The sequence below is a fragment of the Zea mays genome, chromosome 8 (assembly GCF_902167145.1).
Source record: "Zea mays cultivar B73 chromosome 8, Zm-B73-REFERENCE-NAM-5.0, whole genome shotgun sequence".
NCBI classification, from domain to species: domain Eukaryota; kingdom Viridiplantae; phylum Streptophyta; class Magnoliopsida; order Poales; family Poaceae; genus Zea; species Zea mays.
In genome coordinates, this window is record NC_050103.1 from 138752291 (window position 1) to 138758904 (window position 6614).

The following is a 6614-nucleotide window of genomic DNA, read 5'->3' on the forward strand; positions in this document are numbered from 1 at the left end:
GGCCCAGTCCACCCGGATATGGTGATCCTCGCAAAAATCCAAGAATTTTTTGCCGGTGAACTGGGTGCCGTTGTCGGTGATGATGGAGTTCGGGACCCCGAAGCGATGGATGATGTTGGTGAAGAACGCCACCGCCTGCTCGGATCTGATGCTGTTCAGAGGTCGGACCTCGATCCACTTGGAGAATTTGTCGATGGCGACCAGCAGGTGCGTGTAGCCCCCGGGCGCCTTCTGCAAGGGACCGACGAGGTCCAGACCCCATACAGCGAAGGGCCAAGTGACGGGTATTGTCTGCAGAGCCTGAGCGGGCAGGTGCGTCCGCTTCGCATAGAATTGGCACCCTTCGCAGGTGCGGACAATTCTAGTGGCGTCAGCCACCGCCGTTGGCCAGTAGAAGCCTTGCCGGAAAGCATTTCCGACAAGGGCTCGGGGCGCGGAGTCAAGCAGCTTTTGAACTTGCGGGTAGCGGATCTTAGTCTCGGACAGCACTTCGCTGATGAAGTAGACCGGCCTCTGAACGGGCAATGCATGCCCTTCCTCTTGCCTTTCGACCACAATCGCGGCGCTAACCACCTGAGGGGTCGCGGCGACGTAGACCAAGAGGGCTTCTCCGTCCGCCGGGGGCACCAAGACAGGCGCCTTTGTAAGGAGCGCCTTCAGGTTGCCGAGGGCTTCCTCGGCCTCGGGGGTCCAAGCGAAACACTCGGCCTTCCTTAAGAGGCGGTACAGAGGCAGACCTCTTTCGCCGAGGCGTGAGATGAAGCGGCTCAGGGCCGCGAGGCATCCCATGACCCTCTGTACCCCTTTTAAGTCCTTGATGGGTCCCATGCTGGTGATGGCCGCGATCTTCTCCGGGTTGGCTTCGATGCCTCGCTCGGAGACGATGAACCCTAGGAGCATGCCTCGGGGCACCCCGAAGACACACTTCTCAGGATTAAGCTTGACTCCTTTCGCCTTGAGACACCGGAATGTCACTTCAAGGTCGGAGAGGAGGTCGGAAGCCTTCCTTGTCTTGACTACGATGTCATCGACGTAGGCCTCGACTGTGCGACCGATGTGTTCGCCGAACACATGGTTCATGCACTGCTGGTACGTCGCGCCCGCATTCCTCAAACCGAACGACATGGTGACATAGCAGTACATGCCGAACGGCGTGATGAAAGAAGTCACGAGCTGGTCGGACTCTTTCATCCGGATCTGGTGATACCCTGAGTAGGCATCGAGGAAGGACAGGGTTTTGCACCCAGCGGTGGAATCCACGATTTGGTCGATGCGAGGCAGAGGGTAGGGAACCTTCGGACATGCTTTGTTGAGACCAGTGTAGTCTACACACATCCGCCATTTCCCCCCTTTCTTCCTCACAAGCACAGGGTTGGCAAGCCATTCGGGATGGAATACCTCTTTGATGAACCCTGCTGCCATTAGCTTGTGGATCTCTTCGCCAATCACTCTGCGCTTCTCCTCGTCGAATCGGCGCAGAGGCTGCCTGACGGGTCGGGCTCCGGCCCGAATATCCAGCGAGTGCTCGGCGACATCCCTCGGTATGCCGGGCATGTCCGAGGGACTCCACGCAAAGACGTCGGCGTTCGCGCGGAGAAAGTCGACGAGCACTGCTTCCTATTTGGGGTCGAGCCCGGAACCGATCCGGACCTGCTTGGTGGTGTCGCCACTGGGGTCGAGAGGGACGGCCTTGACCGTCTCCGCTGGCTCGAAGTTGCCGGCGTGGCGCTTCACGTTTGGCACCTCCTTGGAGAGGTTCTTCAGGTCGGCGATGAGGGCCTCGGACTCGGCGAGGGCCTCGGCGTACTCCACGCACTCCACGTCGCATTCGAACGCGTGTTTGTACGTGGGGCCGACGGTGATGACCCCGTTGGGGCCCGGCATCTTGAGCTTCAAGTAGGTGTAGTTGGGGACGGCCATGAACTTCACGTAGCATGGCCTCCCTAGCACGGCGTGGTAGGTTCCTCGGAACCCGACCACCTCGAACGTCAGGGTCTCCCTTCGGAAGTTGGAGGGTGTCCCGAAGCAGACGGGGAGGTCGAGTCGCCCGAGGGGCTGGACGTGCTTCCCAGGGATGATCCCGTGGAAGGGCGCTGCGCCTGCTCGGACGGAGGACAGATCGACGCGCAGGAGCTTGAGGGTCTCGGCGTAGATGATGTTGAGGCAGCTGCCCCCATCCATCAGGACCTTGGTGAGCCTGACATCGCCGACAACGGGGTCGACGACGAGCGGGTATTTCCCCGGGCTCGGCACATGATCGGGGTGGTCGGCCTGGTCGAAAGTGATGGGCTTGTCGGACCAGTCTAGGTAGACTGGCGCCGCCACCTTCACCGAGCAGACCTCCCGGCGCTCTTGCTTGCGGTGCCGAGCCGAGGTATTCGCCGCATGCCCTCCATAGATCATGAAGCAGTCGCGGACCTCGGGGAACTCTCCTGCTAGGTGATCTTCGTTCTTGTCGTCGTCGCGGGCCCTGCCACCCTCGGCGGGTGGCCCGGCCCTGTGGAAGTGACGCCGAAGCATAACGCACTCCTCGAGGGTGTGCTTGACGGGCCCCTGATGGTAGGGGCACGGCTCCTTGAGCATCTTGTCGAAGAGGTTTGCACCTCCGGGGGGCTTCCGAGGGTTCTTATACTCGGCGGCGGCGACAAGGTCCGCGTCAGCGGCGTCGCGTTTCGATTGCGACTTCTTCTTGCCTTTCTTCTTGGCGCCGCGCGGAGCAGACGCCTCGGGAGCTTCTTCCGATGGGCGGCCCTGGGGCTGCTTGTCCTTTCGGAAGATAGCCTCGACCGCCTCCTGGCCAGAGGCGAACTTGGTGGCGATGTCCATCAGCTCGCTCGCCCTGGTGGGGGTTTTGCGACCCAGCTTGCTCACCAGGTCGCGGCAAGTGGTGCCGGCGAGGAACGCGCCGATGACATCCGAGTCGGTGATGTTGGGCAGCTCGGTGCGCTGCTTCGAGAATCGCCGGATGTAGTCCCGAAGCGGCTCCCCCGGCTGTTGCCGGCAGCTTCGAAGGTCCCAAGAATTCCCGGGGCGCACGTATGTGCCCTGGAAATTGCCAGCGAAGGCTTGGACCAAGTCGTCCCAGTTGGAGATCTGCCCCGGAGGCAGGTGCTCCAACCAGGCGCGAGCAGTGTCGGAGAGGAACAGGGGGAGGTTACGGATGATGAGGTTGTCGTCGTCCGTTCCACCCAGTTGGCAGGCAAGGCGGTAGTCCGCGAGCCACAGTTCCGGTCTCGTTTCCCCCGAGTACTTCGTGATAGTAGTCAGGGGTCGGAACCGGGTCGGGAATGGCGCCCGTCGGATGGCCCGACTGAAGGCCTGCGGACCGGGTGGTTCGGGCGAGGGACTCCGATCCTCCCCGCTGTCGTAGCGCCCCCCACGCCTGGGGTGGTAGCCTCGGCGCACCCTTTCGTCGAGGTGAGCCCGACGGTCGCGTCGATGGTGCTCGTTGCCGAGGTGGCCCGGGGCCGCAGGCGCGGTGTTGCGCGTGCGCCCGGTGTAGACCGAGGCTTCCCGCATGAATCGGGAAGTCGCGGCATGAGGTTCCGAGGGATAACCTTGCCTTCGGGAGGCAGTGCTCTCGGCCCGCCGGGCCGCAGCGCCTTCCAGGAGATTCTTGAGTTCTCCCTGGATTCGCCGACCCTCGGTGGTTGACGGCTCCGGCATCGCGCGGATGAGCATTGCTGCGGTTGCCAGGTTCTGACCAACCCCGCTGGATGCGGGCGGCGGCCTGATCCTGACATCGTTGGCGACGCGGTGCTGGAGACCTTGGGGCAAGTGACGTATTTCTCCGGCCAGGGGTTGGCCCGCCCACGCCTGTCCGACGTCCCGACGGATCGGCTCAAGCGCTCCTGTTCCCTCGTTGAGCCTGGCCTGCGCCTCGCGGACTTGCTCGAGTTGTGGGTCGTAACCCCCCGCCGGAGCGGGGACCACAGCTAGCTCCCGTGGGATGTCGGCGCGAGGCACCGGCCTAGGGAGATCACCGTCCTCCGGCATGCCAAGATGGTTGCCTTCGGAGGGATTCCCTAGCTCGATGTGGAAACATTCGCGGCTTGGGCCGCAGCTCTCGTCGCCAAGGCTGCGGCTTCCATCGGAACAGTCGGATAGGCAGTAGTCACATGCGGTCATGAAGTCCCGCACGGCACTGGGGTTGCCAAGTCCGGAGAAATCCCAAGCGATGCTGGGATCGTCATCTTCCTCGGACCCAGAGGGCCCATAGGTCGAGACGTCCGTCAGTCGGTCCCAAGGCGACCGCATAAGGAACCTCAGTGGGGTTGCACTCGCCTCAATGAGGGCGCCCGCCAAAACGAGGTCGTTTGGCGGGTTGAGGCCGAGTCGAAATGACGCAAGATGGGAGTTAGTCGGTACCTTTTTGTCGACGAGGAGCGACGTAGTCACATCGGGGACTGGTTGCACCGTCAACTCTGGCTCGAGGGCGACGTCCTGCAGGCTTTCCGCGAGCGCGCCGGCGTCGTCTTCTTGCTCGGGGTCAGCGTGCCGCGGGGGGACGGCGCTTGCCTCCGTCTTGAACGCGAGGTCGACGTTCGGCGTGCCTTCCGTCGGGGCGTCGGGGGCGTCGATTCGCTCGACGGCCGACGAAGCGCGGCCTCCCACCTGGCCTTGACGGCCCCGCCTCCTCCTCCGTTGGCGGGGGAGAGAACGGAGCGAGCCCGAATGTTGCCCTTCCACCTCGCGGGGAAGACGTCGTCGATTCCGCCGCCGGCGGGCGGGTTGTCGGCCGCCATTGTCGTAGTCGCGCGGCGGTGGAAGAAGTATCATGTCGTAGCTGCCGTCGAAGGACATGAACTCAAGAGTCCCGAAACGAAGCACCGTCCCGGGCCGGAGAGGTTGCTGGAGACTGCCCATCTGGAGCTTGACGGGGAGCTGTTCGTCAGCACGCAGCAGGCCCCTACCTGGCGCGCCAACTGTCGGCGTTTCGAGACAGGGGGGTCCCTAAGCCGACGAGTGAGTGTGCTGCGTGCCCCAGCCCAGATGGGTCGAGCGCGTGGGCGAGCGCGAAGGGGGGAGAGGCGAGGTGGCCGGAGTCGAGCGTGAGAGAGGTGGAAGTCCCGCGGCCTTCGTGTTCGTCCCGTGCCCAGGTCAGGTGCGCTTGCAGTAGGGGGGTTACAAGCGTCCACGCGGGTGAGGGAAGCGAGCGGCCCCAAGAGAGCGCCTGTCCCGTCCTCGGTCCCGCGCGGCCAACCTTCTCTAAGAAGGCCCTGGTCCTCCCTTTTATAGTCGTAAGGAGAGGATCCAGGTGTACAATGGGGGGTGTAGCAGAGTGCTACGTGTCTAGCGGAGGGAGAGCTAGTGCCCTAGGTACATGCCAATGTGGCAGCTGGAGAGATCTGGGCACCCTGCTGGCGTGATGTCGTGGCTGTCGGAGGTGCGGCGGAGCCTGGCGGAGGGACAGCTGTTGGAGCGGTCGAGTCCCTGCTGACGTCGTCCTGCTTCCGTAAGAGAGCTGGGGGCCGCCGTCGTCATAGAGCTTGTGGAGCGCCATCATTGCCCCTCCGGCGGAGCTGGCCGGATGGGACGCCGGTCTTGTTCTCTGTGACCCGAGTCGATTCGGGGTAGGATGATGATGGCGCTTCCTGTTGACGTGGCAGTCTGTGCCCTAGGCAGGGCGACGTGGGGGTTCCTCCGAAGCCGAGGTTGAGTCTGCCTTCCGTTGCCGTGGCCGAGCCCGAGCCATGGGGTCGGGCGAGGCGGAAGTCGTTCGGCCGAGGCCAGGGCGGAGTCCGAGCCCTGGGGTCGGGTGAGGCAGAGTTTCGTCGTCTTCCGGGTCTTAGCCCGAGTCCGAGCCCTGGGGTCGGGCGGAGCGGAGTTTCGTCGTCTTCCGGGTCTTAGCTCGAGTCCGAGCCCTGGGGTCGGGCGGAGCGGAGTTCGCCGTCTTCCGGGTCTTAGCCCGAGTCCGAGCCCTGGGGTCGGGCGGAGCGGAGTTCGCCGTCTTCCGGGTCTTAGCCCGAGTCCGAGCCCTGGGGTCGGGCGGAGCGGAGTTCGCCGTCTTCCGGGTCTTAGCCCGAGTCCGAGCCCTGGGGTCGGGCGGAGCGGAGTTCGCCGTCTTCCGGGTCTTAGCCCGAGTCCGAGCCCTGGGGTCGGGCGGAGCGGAGTTCGCCGTCTTCCGGGTCTTAGCCCGAGTCCGAGCCCTGGGGTCGGGCGGGGCGGAGTTCGCCGTGGTGCCTTTGGCAAGGCCTGACTGCCTGTCAGACTGGCCAGTGGAGTGGTGGAGTGACGGCGGTCACTTCGGCTCTGCCGGGGGCGCGTGTCAGGATGAAGGTGTCAGGCCACCTTTGCGTTAAATGCCCCTGCAATTTGGTCAGTCGGTGTGGCGATTTAGTCAAGGTTGCTTCTGAGCGAAGCCAAGGCCTCGGGCGAGCCGGTGATGTGTCCGCCATAAAAAGGGGGCCTCGGGCGAGACGGAAGTCTCTCGAGGTCGGCTGCCCTTGGCCGAGGCTAGGCTCGGGTGAAGCGTGATCGAGTCACTCGTGTGGACTGATCCCTGACTTAATCGTACCCATCAGGCCTTTGCAGCTTTATGCTGATGGGGGTTACCAGCTGAGAATTAGGCGTCTTGAGGGTACCCCTAATTATGGTCCCCGACACTATAGAAC